The sequence below is a fragment of the Lissotriton vulgaris genome, chromosome 7 (assembly GCF_964263255.1).
Source record: "Lissotriton vulgaris chromosome 7, aLisVul1.2, whole genome shotgun sequence".
Classification (NCBI taxonomy): Eukaryota; Metazoa; Chordata; class Amphibia; order Caudata; family Salamandridae; genus Lissotriton; species Lissotriton vulgaris.
Window position 1 is genome coordinate 1,208,130,631 of NC_141695.1, and position 17,538 is coordinate 1,208,148,168.

A 17,538-nucleotide genomic window follows, 5' to 3' on the forward strand; every position below is an offset into this window, starting at 1 on the left:
TGTGCTTTAACATAAAGCACATGCTTATAGGTAATTATCTTAGTTAATATACCACTTTCTCTTGCTTTTGCCTACAGTCTCTTGGTGCAAAGCCAGATCACGCTACTTTAATAGATCAGGCTGTGTTCCTTAATTTGTGAGTTGTGCACTATTCTGTCCCAGACATGAATCCTTGGAGTACATTACCATAGTGTTGAAACAAAGGGATTTTTACATTATGGGAGGTTCAACTTCTGGCGCAAATTATCTTGCTGCACTTGATTGATGCTGGTCTTTGCATTGCATAAGTAACAGCACTAACCTATAGTACAGGTGGTCCCAAGAGGTTTCTGTTAAAAAATTTCTGATTAGCATATTTTCTTATTTCCTATGGTAACAGTAATGTTCAATCTAGAGACTGTCTTGCCAAAGTTGTTCTCTCTTTCCTAGTTGTTGTTAAGAACCTGTGAAAGTGCCTTGACACTGCTTCAGGATAGTCAGTGCTATATAAATCAACTTACAATATAATACGATCAACACAAAGCTGAAAATGACATTACACAGTTGTAATTAATCCTGTTAAATAGATAAATACGTTATGAATTCAGGGTAGCACATGAATGTAATAATCTGGACAGCTGACGTTGCAGAATAACTACTTTTTTCCTGTCTGAACTTTATTTAATTGTATACAACCAAAATAAATAATACAAGCCATTTTTGTTTGTTTTAGTAATATTGATTACCAATTTTGGTGAAAAGTTCATTTACAACAGGAAGTGATTAATAAATATGAAACGTAAAGACTTCACAAATACTTAATTTGATAACGGCAGACAATGGCCCATTCTTCAGTTTAACCACAATTTATTATATCAGAGTAATATAGCACATTTTGGAAGAATTTTCGTAAACTGTTCAGATTCGTTAACTATCAATATACTACTATTATAAAGAGAGAACTGGAAACCTTTGAGGCGGCTAAACTCAACAACTACAGCATTAATCACAACACCCAATACACTATTGGAAAGGGTAGTTTCAGCAGATGGACATAGGCTATACATCTGGCCCCCATATACATTACAAAGGTCAAAGAACATAAGGTGTGAAGTAGTCCCTTGTGGGCGTTGTCGTGGGCATGTTAAATTCCAGTGGGCGTGTCGTTGGTGTGATCGTGGGGCGTGGGGGCATGGCATGTGGCGTCTCATCAACCTCAAAGTTCACCAGCTTTACTCCAGTGGGTGTGTCGTGGGCATGGTTGTGGGGCGTGGCGTCGCTTGACCGCAGCGAGCCGTTCGTTATGGATGTCGGCGTATCGTGGCCGTCAATCATATATGGGCGCGTACTAGCAACAAAAGCGCCACAGCTTCATGTGCAACTTTCAAAATATGGCTGTATGCTATAGTAAATGCCCGCAGCGACGCGTTATGGTGTAGTAAACGGCCACGTCAATGTGGGCGTATCGTTAGCGTGGTTGTGGGGCATGGACTCGCTTGACCGCAGCGAGGCGTTATGGATGTCGGCCATGTAAATGGTCGAGTACTACAAACAAAAGCGCCGCAGCTTCATGTGCAGCTTTCAAAATATGGCCGTATGCTATAGTAAATGCCCGCAGCGACGCATTATGGTGTACTAAATGGCCACGTCAATGTTGCGGTATCGTGGCCGTGCAAACCCACAATACAAAGGGCACGGCCACCAACAGCAAGCACGCGCCAACATACCTTTGTCATGATTGGACGCGTCAACGTTGTCAGAGGGAAGGAAGTAAACCAAAATAAAACAGGCCGCTTCCGGGGACATTAATGAGCCGCATTGACGTTACACTTTAACTTGCCTTGGGCACTTACCGAAATACTCTAAACGGCTCCATCACACAGCTACACAAAGCCAGGCAGACTACGTAGAAAAAAAGGAGACATCGCTAACACTCAAACAAGCACTCGCAAACACACATTTAGGCAGGACAAATATTCAGAATCTTACGCACATTTTCACCGGTAAAACATTCCAATTCTGCACACAAAGACAACGAAGGAAGTAAAGATAACGCACATTCACGCCACACTAATATGTGAAAGCATCAAGCACACACAAGGAAAGGAGTAAATAACCGGACAACGCGCAGGCACTCAAACCACTAAATAAAGGATCACGCACACACAATTAAACAACTACATAGACGGACAACAAGCACACCGAAGAACATAAATAGAACGACAACGCACAGGCACTGGAAACACCCCTATCAAACGCAAATTCAATCAAAATAATCATTAAGACTCACCAGGACACAAAACAAAAAAGTTAAATATATAAAAAAAACGCAGGCACTCAAACCAGCACTCAAAAAAACGTACGGTTGATGCCAGCAAATTACTTGCAATCAAAACCAACACACAGACAAGGAAATTAAAATAATAACAACACAATGCAACTGTAAACATCACTCAAAAATGAAACCAAAAATGTTGTATACCGTCAAATCTTAAAATAAATTAAACTTTAACATTACAAACGTTACACACATACATTTTCTACCCCGGACAACGTCGGGCGGGCTGCTAGTTTACATATATAGTGTAAATCAACATAAGCATGTTGCCATTCTTAAGTGACTACTGAGCGTGTAGATGTGAGAATTGTTAACTTGATTGGTTTACTGCAAAAAGGTCAAACTTTGCGCAGTGTGAGCGCGCACAGGGCTCTGTTTGGGATTCTCTGCTCAGTGTCTCTTTACATTACAGAGTTTGAAAGCAGGCAGCTGAGGTGTGGCTGTGGCAGGAGGAAGCGCTGATCCATAAAAGCGGCCACTTTCAAGAGCCTTTCGCCTACACACACCTCGGATAAGGGATTGCATTAGCATATCTATAGCAGGTAGGCAGACGTCCCATCCCCCAGAGCAGCCCCTGTGCTTTCAGCACTCTTCCCAGCAAGGCTTTAAGAAGCAGTTTTCAGCCTCATACTAGATTTTACACCTGGGCGTAAAATGCGTAGTGAGGCTAGGCGAAGCTACGCAAAGTGGGCAAGAAACTACACCCACCTAAGCACTTCGCGTAGCCCCATTACGCACCACCTGCCCCCCCTCCCCTCCATACCTAATTTTTGAAAATATTGATATAAAAGTAAATAAAAAGGCACTTACTTTGTGCGCTGCGTCCCGGGGCTCCCTCTGCTCGTTCGCGCCGCCATCTTGGATACCAATGCGCATGCGCGGCAGTCCGTGCATGCGCATTTCTCACGAGAAATGCATATGCGCGGGCTGCCGCGCATGCGCATTGGTATGCAAGACGGAGGCGACAGCGGCGGGAATGAGCAGAGGGAGCCCTGGGACGCAGCGCACAAGGTAAGTGCCTTTTTATTTACTTTTATGCCAATATTTAAAAAAATTAGGTCGGGAGGGAGGCGGGTGGCAGGCAACTTCGCTACGCCCACGGGGTGGGCGTAGTGTTGCCTGCTACGCCTACTTTGCAAAGGGCGAAATGGGCAACACTACGCCCACTCCTTGGGCGTAGCAAAGTACTTCGCGCAGGGTTACTAGATTTCCCAGTCGTGGGAAGTAAACGGTGGTACCGCAGAGAGGCCCCACAGGTGCGCAGTCACCAAGAAGCCTTTACACTGTTTAGAAATCAAATATATTTATCAAAGAACTGAAAAGTTAAGTTAAATTGCTCATTTATTATTCTCTGCATGAAAGGGTGCTTTTCGTCCTTAGGTTTCCTACTTGTATTTTTTTTTTTTAAATGGACAGAAATATTACTATGAAATTATGACTTCTTTTTTGGTAAGATAGTTTATCCGACTGCATGTTAAGTTAATCAATTGTGCACCTAGCAATTCAAAGAGGGCACTGAAGGTTGTTAGTAACCCCAGCAGTAGGCAACAATCTGACATTTGAGCACATTTTTGTTTTTTGTGATCATACACCAGCTCTATGCATCACACCACATTACCATCAGCCTTGAGTTGAAATGGGATGATGGTACACAATTTAAGAAAATGGCTCCTAAGTGACCATCGTTCTATGGGTCGAGCCAGAATTTCACACAAATGCCCTCATTAACGACTTATTTTATAATCCGCCATAATATGAATGTACAATAATACTGTCTCTGTGTAAACTCTATTTTTTATTTATTTTGCTTCTCAGAATGATCAACAACAGACGCAATCCAGCTGCATGAGGTGTTTAAGTACTCTATAATCGCACCATCTGACACAGTAGTGTAACCTGAAAGAGAGCTCCACTGCCTGTCTATATGCCCTGTATTTTACAGTTTATCTGAGCCCTGCAGCCGCAAACCGAGGCTGTGTGATGTACGTTATCGAAGAGGAAAGTATTGCAAGTGTAGAGTGTTAGAGCTGTATTTGAAGGGATAGCTCTGCTGTAATTTATCTGAATTTTGCACCTTTGGGATCCTTCACGTGTCACTGATCATTGTAATCAGTACATTAGGCTTAGACCATGGGTACTCACAAACATTTTCCCAGGGCCTGCAAAGTTTGGTCGTTGGTGTGACCGAGGGCCGCAATGATGCCAGCAGGGGGGCGTAAAGTCAGTGTAGGGGAAGCAAAGCATGTATATTTAGTGGCTGAACAAAATTGCACTGTGTGAAACCGGAATACCTCGGATGAATCAAGACTTCTCCACTTGACCAAATTGTGTGACCTTGGGCAATTGTTTTTTTTATTTCCCTCCTTTTTTAGGTCGAGTTTACTCGAACCTATTACTGCTGAACTAAAGTCTCTCAAACCAGCCGGATTTCTAACAATGCGTGTTAATTGTTCATCCGTGACTTCTCGAGTGCGCGCTTGGCCCGTTCCCTCCCACTCGCTCGCATCCCGCCATCCCACCAGGCTCACGCTTCTCCAGCGCTCCGAGAGCTTCACTTCAAAGGATCCGTTCTCCTGCTTCACACTTCAAAGGAATGCGCCCCCCTGCAATGCTGAGAGCATTTCTTATCTCTTCCTCCGCATCGCTGGCTCACTCTGCCTCGGTCTTGCTCGGCCCTCCCCCTCCCCAAAGCGTGTCTCTCGTCCGCTGACTCTCTGTCTTGCTCGTTAGTGATGATGTTTTCTTTTCATTGTGATTTGCGTCTATTTCACCCCAGGACATACCCCAACATACTCAGTATGCTTAAATTATGTCTAAAAACACATTTGCCAATAATTGGAATTTGTGTTGCAGGGTGCTGCATCTTGATTACAGAATCTCGCTTGCAGTTTTTTTAAGCCAAACTCGCCCAAAGTACTTGGAGTGCTGTACTTCAGCACATGTTGCATTACACAAGGTCCCATTCTTTCTTTTTTGTTTTTAAAGCACGGGGAGTTTAAGTGCTTTGCCCAGAATTACGGACTATTGAGCCGATGCCGAGACTTGCTATAATGTATTCAGATTTCCTTTTAAAAACTGGAACGCGTTCGATCTGCAGTGGCTACTGTCGTTGGCAAAAGATTAACTGTCAAATTCACATTTGCTTTCATGCTAATCCAGCTTTGATTGCTTGAGTTTCTATTAAAGAAGTGGATTCTATCACTTTGAGACTGCTAGATTTATTTGCATATTTGTCCTGCCCGTTTGCACACTGTCATTTATTCGTATTAATTTGAGATGTTACTATGCGCGCTGCTCCTATATACGCCCAGTATGAGTTAAAGTACACTGATATGTGTTATTTGTGCCTGAGTGATGCTTTCTTGTTATTATAGCCCCTTGCCTGCTGTGTTGTACATTAATTGGCTCACAGAGGGGAGCAAATGCGAAGTCACCAAGAGTTTCCCTCACGCCTCTTTGTGCAGTAGCGCAAGAAGGAGGGACAGGCAGAGTGTTTATTTTAATTATTATTTCACACAAGAACAACTTTTTATTGAGTTTTTTTCGGATCCACAGAGTGATGCCGTTGACGAAAAAGACAATGTTGGGATTAAATATTTCTCTGAATTGTTGCATTTTCTAAACGAATAAAGGGGAGGTGTTCTGCGTGAAGTTAAACATCTATGTAAATGAAATCCAAAAATGTGTAGACTAACATAAGCGTTTCTCGCTTATTTTTAATAATTTCTTTGTTACTGTGTTTTTATCCATCCTTCGAAAGAAGACATTGGGTTATTTATCTAATGGTTTTAATTGGTGCGACCATTAGTCATTCAGAGAAATCCGCTCTTTTAACACGGCAATGAATTACTTCACAATAACTCTTAACACAAACAACAGAGGAGCCTCAATAAATAACACTGCGATATGAAGCCTTAATAAATTCAAAATGAAATGAATGCATTCTCTTTCCCTAAACATTGTGTTTTGCCTTGAAATAGGCAGCGCTGTATTTGTACTTGAGTTCGGCACTTCACCAAGCTTGTTCCTGTTGAAAGGGCTCCAGGGGCATTCCGGTCAGTGTAATAAAACAACAACAGTGAGTTTCTGAACCCTGGGGTGGATTCACAAGACTTCTCAGAAAGTCATGGTCTTGCTAGTTTTTGTCCTGAGAGCTCTGCTCCCAACAAAAAAGTGGGTATCTACAAAAACAGCAAATTTGACCACTTTTCCCCTGCCCCGCTAACCCTCCATTGGCTTCCCACTTTCCCAATTCAAAACCGCCTGCATTGCCCTCAGGGCGCTTCACTCCTGTTCACCCCAACATCTTAACGAGAAAGTGAAAATCTCTGGGGCAATAGGGTTCCAGAAATGCCCAATCCCTGCCCCTTCACCTCCCCCCCCACCTTCAGCCGAGAACGGTACATGAGACAGTCTTCCTCTGCTAAAGCTACAAGAATTTGGAGGGCTCCCTCCGCCTAATCACCTGCCTAGTCACCTTTAAAAAGGACTCCTATTTGACACACCATGCTCAACCATACTTAAGTACTCTCTCCACCAGGATCTGAACTAACTCGTTATGTGACTCCTACCTAAGCATGGGCGAATTTTGCGAATCTGGCATTCGCGAATTTTGCAAATTTGCAAACTCGCAATCCGCAAAATCTGCGAATTCTCGCGAATTTGCGGATTTTTTTTGTGTTCGCAAGGATTTCTGCCAGTTCGCAAGGATTTCTGACAGTTCGCGAGGGTTTTGTAACAGTTCGCAACCGCGAACTTACATGTCAGCTCGCAACGGTCACGATTATGTTGTTTCTACGTCTGGTTCATCATCATAGGTTCCCAGCACCCTCTGTTTCACCCCTGCCACCCTCTGTTTTACCCATGCCACCCTCTGGTACATCAATGCCTTATGCCACCCTCTGGTTCATCATCACTGTAGATTATGGGGGGGAAAAGCAAGCACACCTGCCTGCTTCAACTGACATGAATTAATTTGGGGTTGATTTATTAATGTGTCACTGTTTTAAAATTCCAGTCTGGCACCTGCATCCTTATCTGTAATTTGCTTTCTGTTGCAGTGCAATTTTTTTTTCCAGGACCTTTGTGGCCTACTTGTAGCTATTCTATGAGCCTGCTGTGAGGGTCAGAGCAGGGTCATACAATTGTTGCAACTAGCAACTGAGCAATTGTTGCAACTAGCAACTGAACTTTGGAAGGGCCCTTGTCAGGAAGCACTACAGGGAACGGTTACTAATGATGAGTTTGAACTTTTGAACCTGCTTTCACTTTTGCAAAACTCGTTTTTCTGCAGAGCAGCATTACAGCAACTTTAATGCCCCACCAAGCTTATATGAGAAAGTTGATTTCTAATCCAAAAGTTATCCAAAGATAATCAAAAGGCCTCAAATCTAAAAAAGTGCAGGCAAATGTCAACCTGAGGAGTTATTCTGATAAAAATAATCATCTTCAGAAGGTCTATGGTGCTTGCTAGTTGATTTCTTGTGCGGAATTGCAATTTTTGTAATTTTGCGAGATTGTTGCTGCCCGCCGCACCTACATGTTCGCAATTGCGAACTTACACCGCAAAGAAAAAAAATCCGCTGCGTGCGAATTTGCGGATTTTGCGGGAAATTCGCGAATCTCGCGGATTGCGAATTTACCGAAAATCCGCAAAATCCGCGAGCGTAACGGATTTTCCGCCCATGCTTACTCCTACCATCTAAATCGTGCTTCATCTGTGTACGACCTTTGACCAACTGCTGCAATTGTTTCGTGGTAACTCCTGCTCACAGCTACCGATGTAAATGCCGTATTTTAATTGCTGTAACTTGAACTCGCTGTAACCCATGTATCCTGCTACTCTTGTAAAGTGTTCTCATGCCTTTGGATCATTTTCGCACTATATAAAATTATCAGAATAAAAAATAGATGGCAAGTCTTTAGAGTACTAAAAAACAAACGTGTGGAGGGTCAAGGGGAATATTTAACGACCTGTCTGCTCGCTCCCCTACTGTCAGAATACAAAACACACAAAAGAGCAGAACAGGTCAGGGAATGGTGTGTGAACTAAACCAGTGACTATGAAACAGTAGGGTGCATATGCAAACCAATGTCGTTGAGGGTTATTGGAAAACAAAACGCTAGAACAACTCCCATCAGCCCACCCATTCGGTGGAGTTTACGTCACGTGGGAATTGCTGATCAATCCATAACACATCCGGCCATATAGTGCCGGTGTAGAAATGGATGTCAGAAGGCTAGCCATGATGTTTACCATGAAGTGGACTAAATAATGTGCAGTGCTTAAGTGAGAGTGATGGGGATGGATAAAATTGACTACACAGATTCTAACAGAACGTGCATATAGAAACCTGTGTGTCAAGGGTTAAAACCACGCCTGGTAGTAAGTCTACCTTTTGGCGTTGTGCAGGATGGTCAACATGTTTCAGCTCAAGGGGTGTTGCCCCAGCTTTCTTCAGGACCTAGAATTTAGACTAGCTACTGCAACTATAATTACAAGTAATATGTTAGGTGAAAAAATGACAAAAAGTTTACTAATAGACAGATACATATCTACCAGGAACTTCAACGCTTAGAGGAAATTCCTCTGAGTGATTAAGCTATTATGCTTTTTCTATATATGCAGAATGTCAATTATTCATGCAGGTGTGTTCTGACTATACGGTCTCTCTGTATTCAGGTGGTTGTGTATGTATAATTAGTGTTGTTGTACAATAATTTTTGTTTGTTGATAGGAAGAAGACATGCTTCTCTCCCACCAGTGGACGTTTAAGCGTTGAAGTTCCTGGTAGATATGTATCTGTCTATTAGTAAACTTTTTGTCATTTTTTCACCTAACATATTACTTGTAATTATAGTTGCAGTAGCTAGTCTAAATTCTAGGTCCTGAAGAAAGCTGGGGCAACACCCCTTGAGCTGAAACATGTTGACCATCCTGCACAACGCCAAAAGGTAGACTTACTACGAGGCGTGGTTTTAACCCTTGACACACAGGTTTCTATATGCACGTTCTGTTAGAATCTGTGTAGTCAATTTTATCCATCACCATCACTCTCACTTAAGCACTGCACATTATTTAGTCCACTTCATGGTAAACATCATGGCTAGCCTTCTGACATCCATTTCTACACCGGCACTATATGTCCGGATGTGTTATGGATTGATCAGCAATTCCCACGTGACGTAAACTCCACCGAATGGGTGGGCTGATGGGAGTTGTTCTAGCGTTTTGTTTTCCAATAACCCTCAACGACATTGGTTTGCATATGCACCCTACTGTTTCATAGTCACAAGTCTTTAGAGTAACCTTTCTTTTGTGCCCAGTCTAGGTGAATTTGTGTCTTTGGGGTGCTGTGTTAAACTTGTTTGACTTATAGTTACCAAAATCTTCTGGTGGAGAAGTAACATTAGGCACCATTTTACTCCCGTCACGTCATTATAACATTGCCACCTTGCCTTTGCTTTAACCCATCACACACAACCACACACACAACCCCACACAGACACACACACACACAACCACACACACAACCACACACACAACCACACACACAACCACACACACAACCACACACACAACCACACACACAACCACACACACAACCACACACACAACCACACAACCACGCGCACACAACCACACACACACACACACACACACACACACACACAACTACACCGTTGGTGCACACGTTCACCAGGCCCAGACACCATGAGTCGTTAGTGCACGCTTTTACCAGGCACAAACACCACCAGCTGTCAAGTGCACGCTTTCACCAGGCTCACACGCACCACCAGCCGTCAGTGCACGCTTTCACCAGGCTCACACCAACAGCCATCAGTGCACGCTTTCACCAGGCACACACACCACCAGCCGGCAGTGCACTCTTCCACCAGGCACACACGCCACCAGCCATCAGTGCACACATCAATTGTTAACGCATCCACAATTAACTATTGTAGCAATCGCGGTATGGCGCACTTTACTTTTAAACATATTCATCCCAAGCGCAGCATGTCACCATTGCTACAAAAATATATATAAAACATTTTTTGGCCTACAATTTATAGACTGTTGTTGCAATTGGTGTTGCAATATTTAGCAATGCCAATAGCTCAAACTTAGTTAATGCGAGACCTATTGCATTGCAAATGCTTGTTTTTATTATCATATAAGAGGAACTTGAAATATATGACTTAAGGATGCGTGCTATTCAAAACCATCTCCTGTGCAGATGATGTAATCACTAATGGCAATGAAATTCTTCTGAATGCACTGCTATAATTTGATTTACTAAGGTGAAATAGTTCTACAGGTCAATTAAATACACTTTTAGAATTTTGAAAAGACTGTCATATTTTTACACATTTGCTGCCTTTAAAAATGAAGGTGTTCCTAAAGTTAAGGGCCTAGTTACTGCCTTTCCCTAACTGCAGTCAACCTTTAAATGCGTTCTTGCTATGTATTTAACATTTTTCTTCATGTTAGTGCTTAGTCGAGTAAACAGCAGTCCAGTGCTGCTACCCAGGGGGCTTCATGCAAAGGTCAGGAGGGCTTTTATTGCACACCAGACACCGGCACTCTCCAGGGCACTACAACCCCCAACAGGCCCAGCGCCAGGCACCACCAACGCACACCAGCAGTGCCAGGAGGCTCATAACGGCAGCTCGGGGCACCTGCAGCGTGGGAGCCCATCATTGCAGACCAGGCACTGGCAGTTTCCAGGGGACTACATCTCCCAACAGGTCCAGCTGCCACGTGTACCAGCAGCGCCAGGAGGCGCATAAAGGCAGCTCGGGCTCCTGTGGCTCCCGCAGCACAAGATGCATGCTGGCCAAGGTCAGGCCCATCTATGTCTGTCAAAGCCCAGAGAAGGCTGGGCTGGGACACCCCTCTAACGCCAGTATTTCAGGTCGTCTGGAGCCTGCATCAAGCTGGGTAATAAAAATCCAACCCTGAATTCTTGTCTAACTATCTCTACTATTGACTCATTGGTAACCAAAGCTACTAATGCCATATCTAAAGAGATAGCCCTTACGTAGCGCAGACTCTCTCTGGGGGACGGTGCCCACGGCTCCAATGATGGGCTTACAGTACTCTCTACCAGTACACCTGCTTCCACAGAACTCCGTATCAAGCCCAAGTTACAGCTTAACATTCAGGGGGCTGCCGAACATTGTGACCTTCCATCAAATATCACTGCACCTGTTATTGACATCCCTCCCTCCCGCACCCACTAACCTCACGGTCCCCAAGCCCCCTCCCGTTCTGACTGCGAACAGTAATGGGGAAGAAAGGTCCCACTAAAGAATCTATCTCAACCAGAGCCAAGAATCTCAGGAAATCATCTCCTCAACAACCAAGATCTAAGCCCGGTACTGATGTTTGAACTCCCACGGTCGCTGGTCACATTGGAAGACATTTACGCAAGACTCTCTCTATTTATTAGCCTGATATTATCACAATTGGATAATTTTGAACAAAAAATTGAGGAGTTACTAGGCCTCAGTAAAGTTCCAACACAGTCACCCCTCACACAATAATCAAACTATTACACCCTATGCACATCGCAAATAATCCTGTTTGCATCCTTTGTTCTCAGTCAGGACGATCATTAGTCATTGTCAATCAAGGGTGTGTCACGTCAGTTATTTTCAAGTGAACCTATCAACACTCCCTTCCTACTATCTGTAACACCCACCTCTCAGAAACCTGTAATCAGATTGGTTATCCCTAACCCTCCTGAGGGCTCTGGAAAAACCATTCAAAGATATGCCAAGTAGCCATCGTTTGATCTCACATAGAGATATTCTAAACATCAAAACCTTGATCTCCCACCCATAGCTCGCCCATATGTATTAGTTTTATTGAATGTTCCTGTTCTTAATTCCTAACAAAGTGAATCTATTACCCAGCTCATGGCCAAAGCACGCCACTGGTTAAACATTCACACAAGGCCAGGAACTCTAGTACCGAACCATCTCTTAATGGCCCAAAGAACGTCTTGGGTGGGCCCTTCTCCAAAATCTCATGAGGGTGATTGTGTTGTTTTCAACTTTGACAGCCCCCATTTGGTAAGAGATTTACTCACAGCCCATAGCTAATCTGAAACTATTTACTATGATAGTGTCCTCAACTCTGGGTTTCTTTTATAAACTACAAACCCTGCATCTGGGAGGGGTCCAGCATCCAGTTTCAGATCGCCAGCCACATGTGAACAGGATTTCTATGATTAATCCTGTACATTATTCCACCTCCAATTGATTTGCCCCTTTATCAGGTCTAGATTATTGTGATTGACATACGGGTGATAACCAATTGTCTAACAGAATACAGCTTGAAGGGGTGGAGCAAATGGATGTTTGCCAGCTCTTACAGGGGGAAAAAGAACATCAGAGTTCTGCTGTCTCACACATACCAGCTCCCGACCAATGCACTAATTTATCTCTTATGAGGGACAAACAAACCTAACATACTCTTTTGCATCCTGGCACATAGCTGGATACAGCAGCAAGCGTAACAATGAGTAATGGCTTTCTGTTCTGTCCAACTACCAGATTACCCTTATCCAAGAAACCTGGGAGAAAGACCCAATATACATTGATGGGTATAGGTCTTTCCAAACTTTGGTCTTACCATCTACAGGGGGTAGGCCCAGGGGTGGCTTATTAACACTGATTTCCAATGTGGTGGTGCTTAAAGTCCTGACTTATATAAAAACTTCTCAAAATTTAAATTTTCTGGTTATTAAAGGTACTGACACCTGGGTTCTATTATTGGTAAACTATTATAATAACAACATTTTGTACCCAGTGGTGGTACCCCAATATCTGGATAATTTGTTAGAGGATTTAGTGGAGTCTCATCTCAAACCCCTATATGTAATTTGGTTGAGAGATTTTAATTTGCAACCTTGCTCTCGAAATTCTGAAGACCTATGCAGAATTTTGGATCACAAAAATGTCTATATCCCACATTTTCATCACAACACTCAGGGGAACGTCCTCAATACCGTACTAGTGAAATAGTAACTACTGATCCATAATGCTATAGATACACACAGGGACTTTCTATCCAACTTTTCATAGATGTGAATATCTAACTACTCTAGATTATATCATCTAATCTGAGATCCGAAATTTACAGCTTTCAAAACCAAAAACTATCTTCACTGAATTTAGTGATCATGCCACACTGTCCAGTGGTCTGTTACGGCTGTTGCCTTAGTCCCAAAATGGCCCCCAAATTTCCCAAACCAATTATAATTAGATCCAATGGCATCACTTTGAAATGGGAGAAGGTCGATGTGGTCACTCTTTTCATGACTTTTGTTTTGGCTAACCCAGAGGGCATAAAAACCTGTCGGAATCCATCACTAGACCAGATCTGTATAGCTGAGGCGTTTAACAAGTTACCAATGTATCTAAGATCACAATTAATACACCCGCCCTCTTCTAGAGATTCTATATCTCATCCATGGTTTCTTAAGAATTGCATGATTGCTTCCTCAAATCTGCGCTAGGTGCTAAAGTTATCACCTAGGAATGCAGATCAGATCCAAGTGCTGAGCAAAACCTATGAGCTAGCCAGGACAAACAAGCTGAGTCAGCTGAAACTAGAGCCATGGGACAATCTAAAGAAATCTTCTTCCTTTCGTGTTAGCACAGTCTTCTGGAAAGTTATCAATACTCCCTTCCTGAATGACAATAATGGTCCATCCTTAGATACCAACATTGAAGAAGATTCTTGGGCAAAACGCTTTCAGGGTATTTTTCATGGGATAGAGATATCTACAGGCACAAATGTTAGCCTTACTATTGATTCTCCTATGCACCTCTTATTTGACTTTGATGAAATCAAACTTGCCCTGACCCAATCTCCTTACGGCAAAGCACAGGGGCCCGTTTGGGTACCTATGCATGTCTTTCTAGTCAATATCCCTTTTTGGTCTCCTCTATTAACTGTGGCTTTTAACGCCATCGCTGACATTGGTCCACCCCTCCTGGAAAAAATCAGTAATCATCCTGATGCACAAAAAAGGGGATGCTTTGGTCACTGCCAATTATTGTCACATTTCTTTGCTCGAAAGCCCAGCCAAACTAATGGGTTCGTTATTGTTAAATAAACTAGAAATATGGGCAGAGGAAAGGGACCTCCTCACATAAGCTCAGTATGGTTTTAGGCAGAGTAGTGTGGTAAATTAATTTACCTAGTCAATTTTTCCGTATAATTATCATTACAAGACAGCTCATTCAAATGAGAGGCAGAGTCCGTGGTATCTGAGTCATACGGGGTTTATTTGGAGAAACCTCGAGGTTGGAGATCATGTTCCGTCACCACTAGGGTTCGGGAAGGGACAGTCAACGTTTTATTAACATTACACATTATATATAGTAAAGTAACATAATTGAATCCAATACAGTAGGCGTAACAGGTGGAAAAGAGCGAGATAAGAACACATGTGCGTAAGAAGAGGCGTGAAAAGAAGGCGTGTAATAGGCGTACACGGAGGTGTGCACTGTACAGGTCAGAGAAACGTCACTAGAATCGTCACATGTGGGTGGGTGCATAGAGAAGGTTGCAGAATCAGCAGAAAGTGCGGATGCGCGTGCAGCTAGCATGACGTGACATAGATGTGGTAACTGGGGAGAACTTTAACACTAGTAGAGGAGACAGAAGTCTGGGATGTCAGAACGACCTGGACCTATAACATATCTGGTATCTTATGTTTGGAGGATGTATTATCTGGAGTAAAAGGTCTCTCGGGCAGAGGCTATTCTATACTGAATGCTAGTGCGTGCATATGTGTCTACGTGTCTACGTGCAGGGTCATGGGCCTACTATGGCAACGGGAACTGTAAATTACTTGCATGGAAACAGGAAGGCTTGCTGTTTGCTCTGCAGCCGGGGAGATGTTTACCTAAATCACTAGACAGGAATGTATTTTCGAGGAGGCTGAACAGATAACTTGAAGGCAAAATACGGTTTTGGCAGGCAGGCCAAGTTGAGCCAGGCACCGCTTCGCTTGGCAGGAAGTAAGGCAGAGGTCAGGGATAAGTGTCCATGCTGTAGCTTTCAGAGGCAGGAGGCAGAAAGGGCTCGGAGACAGAAATCAGGGCCTAGCTAAGCAGAGCCAGGAAAAACGTAAAAGTGTACCATGTAAAGACGTTGGCATGGCATGGTTAGGAACTGAATTATCGATCCATTCATGGTGGATCTGAAAGAGGACATGTTAACGATGGACGCAAATGTATTTGCGTCTTCATATTCGGTCATGGAGGGAAATCACATGTACTTTAAGCACGTACATGGAGACGTTGGGGTACACGTTAGGGGACATACTTGACCATGAAAATTTCAATTACCTCAGTAGGGGAACACTGGACCAATATCTCAACTTGACTCATAATTTGAAAATATACGAGAGCAAAAAATGCCCATGTTTATCTGCCATTCATGGATTTATGTAAGGCCTTTGACTGTGTGGTTCACAGCAAGCTATGGGAAATGTTAAAGGAGATGGGAGTGGAGGAGGCTATTAACTTTATTAGGGGGCTATATCTGGATGCAACCGCTGTGGTACGATAAAGGAAAAATGGTGAATGCACCAAACATTTTAAAATTGAAAGGGGTGTCTGGTAAGGCTGTATCCTGGCCCCCTTTCTGTTCGCTCTCTATAAAAATAAACAAAACGACGTCCTGATCAAGAGTGCGAAAGTTACCCCGCTAGTTTCATCTTCTGCTCTCCCTATCCTCCTCTACGCAGACGATGCTGTCCTGCTGGCAAGGACACCCATGGCATTACAAAATCTTATCACACACTAAACAGATTTTATGCATAACCTGGATCTGCATGTTAATAAAGCTAAATCCTACATCATGGCAATAGGCAGTGACAAAAAGAAGACAATTAGATATAAATTAGATGGGGAAATAATAAAGCAGGTGTAGGAGAGTAGGGTCTGCTTCCTATGGTTACCCCCACTTTTTGCTGTGATTCTGTTTTTTTGACTTTAGACCGGCTGTGGCCCTGCTAATCAGGATCACAGCCTAACTGTTCTCTCTCTAAATTGATACCATGTACTTTAGGTACATACCAGATTGGGTATTGGGTCACCTTCGTGAGCCCCTGTATAGTGTACCATAGGTACCCAGGGCACAGGTGAATCTAAGGCCTACGAGGGGCTGCAGCATGTATTATGCCACCCCTGGCTGGCCCTCCAAACTGACACCGCAGGTCTGTTCACATAGCCTGGGTAAGGTGATGTAATCACCCCTTACTGTGATATAGTATACCTACACCCATATATCTATATAGACACATATTCACCTATAAGTCACTCCTATGGCAAGCCTTGACAATCCTGGAAGCAGAGTACTTTTGTTTTATGTGAGGGGGTGCCCTAGCATGAGCTGAGCCCCTCTGCAGCTTTCAGAACCATCTCCTTATAGCTGTTCTATGATATAGCCATACCATATACTCTTAAGTGCATTATAATCGTCGCCTTTAATGCTAACTTTGGTTTGGATTTATCAAAACATGTCGTGTAGGGTCAAACACTTTGGAAAACTACCTCCCCGCCAGTCCTGGCGGCGGGGGTAGAATTCCACCCTTCTAGAGGAGGAAGACATGTAGTTACTGGTTTACCCGGTTAAAGTTAAACAGAGCCTCAGCATCACAAAATGGATGCTGCTGCCACAGACACGAGTCTGCCCTCCTGCTGCCGGACGAAACTCCGGCAGGGGAGGCCTGGACAATAGGTTTCCTGTTTAGCGAGGTGCGGCACCTCCCCAGACAAGCTTTAGTTTATTGGGGCAGGAAGGGCTGCATTCAGGGAATGCTTTTTTAGACACTGCCTGGGGTGCACAAGGTGCTCCACGCATAGTCCAGTCCAAACCGGTTGCTAGGGCGCTCAGCTCCAGCTCTGGAGCAAACCTGGACAAAGGGAAGGGGGTGTAACCACCCCCTCCCCTGTTCCACCCATTGGAGGTATCTTTCAGGTAGTCAGCCCCCAAACTGAGTATATGTATGGGAGCTGTGTCCCCAGGACTTTAGATTTACCCTGGACAAAACTTTGATACAGAATCCTGGACCTTCGATGTTCCATTTCGACTGGAAGATGGAAGACATCACCCTTGTGGTCAAGGGGTGACCACCCTGTTCAAACAGGCACCAACAGCAACTTTGCCGGTCTGCAGTTTTGAGGATTCTTCTGGA